The sequence below is a fragment of the Oryza sativa genome, chromosome 4, assembly GCF_034140825.1.
Source record: "Oryza sativa Japonica Group chromosome 4, ASM3414082v1".
Taxonomy (NCBI): Eukaryota; Viridiplantae; Streptophyta; class Magnoliopsida; order Poales; family Poaceae; genus Oryza; species Oryza sativa.
The window spans coordinates 8,807,562-8,809,454 of record NC_089038.1 but is presented as its reverse complement, the minus strand read 5'-3'; the positions used below and the strand labels follow the sequence as shown (position 1 = coordinate 8,809,454).

Genomic DNA, 1,893 nt, shown 5'->3' with positions numbered 1-1,893 from the left:
TTTCCTCTTCTCTTTTGTAAGCTTTGTACTTTTATTAGAATACTCTTCTATATACATTTATGGTATTAAAATACTTTCCGAGTATATGAATGCCTACTTTACATTATGTTCATGTTATACTGAATATACGGCTAGCTTATCTGGGAGATGCTTTGGTGCGGGTATAATGTTTACATATACAATTACTCTATGTCATGACGATGATATTAGAGTAGTATCTGGTAGTTTAGGCGTGGTGTCTAGATTACGGGATATCATTATTTGAGATTATATATTGCGGATGACAGGCGGGCTGGTGATGGTGACAGCTCAGTACGTGTATTCCTCCGCGCCGGTATATCATCCTAAGTTAATTCCCTGGGGAGGGTATTCCTCCGTATTTAACCCCGGTTGTATGGTCATGATGGGCTGTCATAAGGAACTCGGTAGTCAGGGGTGGCTTCTCGAAGTAGCAGGAGGGTATCAGATAGAGGGTATTAGCTAGTATATCGGTTAACTAAAATGTATGTATACTGTGTATATTACAAGTATAGGAATAGATTTTCTTTTTCTTTTCTTTCCACTTAGCTCAGATAATATATTATGGGAATGAGTAGCTAATGCTTGTGTGTCACTCTACCCTTGGATTATCTTAACCCCTGCTTAGAATATGATTATCACAAGTAATATATAAATTATTAGTCAAGTTCTCTCTACATGATCTTCCCACGGGATAAAATTAATATGATACCCTTGGAATACTCTCGGGTGAAATGCTACAATGGTATATCCGTGCGCTTGCGGATGAACTCTGTAACCATAATATACCAGAAGTATTTATGCGTCATTGCTGGAAATTATATTTCTAGTAATGTCGTTAAGAAATACCAACAAGCATTTCTGGCGCCGTTGCCGGGGAAGATTCATAATATAGATTTCCTGAACTAATACTTTATATTTACCTCTATATAATCATTTTCCTTTGCAGGCTATCCTTGTTTGTTTTCACTTTTTGTTGTGAAATCAGGGTAGATCATGACTGGTTTCAACTTGCCGGAAAACTTCAAAGAAAATCCAGAAGCTTTCTTCCGGAGCGTCAGGCCGCGAGTCGTTGCTCCGCAGAAAACTCTACCGACAAAGAAACCAGTCGTACAAAGCTTTCTTCCGGAGCGTCAGGCCGTGAGTCGTTGCTCCGCAGAAGACTATGGCTAACAAGTCTCTCCGCGAGTTTGCTGCTCCCTCTGCTGACAATGTGGCCATTGGGCCGCAGATCAACATGGGAGACGTGGATTTCGACTTGAAGTCCAGCCTCATCACGATGGCACAGGCTAGCCCATTCTGTGGCAAGACTAATGAGGATGTCAATGCTCATCTACAACAGTTCCTGGAGATCTGTAGCACGTACACCATCAAGGGCGTCAGTCCAGACGCTGTCAGGCTGCGGCTGTTTCCATTCTCCTTCCTCGGGAGAGCGAAGCAGTATTTCTGTGCCAACCGTGCTGCTGTCAATACCTGGGACAAATGCTCTACGACATTCCTCTCGAAATTCTTCCCGATGGGAAAAACCAATGCCCTTCGTGGAAGGACTTCAAGTTTCCAGCAAACAAGGGACGAATCTATTCCAGAAGCATAGGAACGACTGCAGGAGTACATAGCCGCCTGTCCTCATCATGGGATGGACGATTGGCTGTGTCACGTCCCAAAACGACCCTAAAATATATCCTTTAAATTATGCCTAGAATAATTAAAATCCTCGAGAAAGCCTCCAAAAATTAAAATGTGCGAAGTAAAAGTCAAATAAGGCTTAGAGGATTTTTGTATATTTCCTAAAAGCCTAAAATGTGTAAATAAATTTTAGTGGAATTTTCAGAGCACAAATAATAATTATTAAGAAATAAACAAAGTTGAAAAGGT

At 41.0% G+C, this 1,893-nt stretch overlaps 1 non-coding gene across 1 annotated transcript; it reads right to left on the bottom strand.

Moving 5' to 3' along the window:
- Positions 1-1,549: 1,549 nt before the first annotated feature.
- LOC112938861 (small nucleolar RNA R71) lies at positions 1,550-1,656 on the bottom strand. Its single transcript, XR_003242181.1, has one exon. It is a non-coding gene; the product is annotated as a small nucleolar RNA R71 (small nucleolar RNA).
- Between the last annotated feature and the right edge of the window lie 237 nt (positions 1,657-1,893).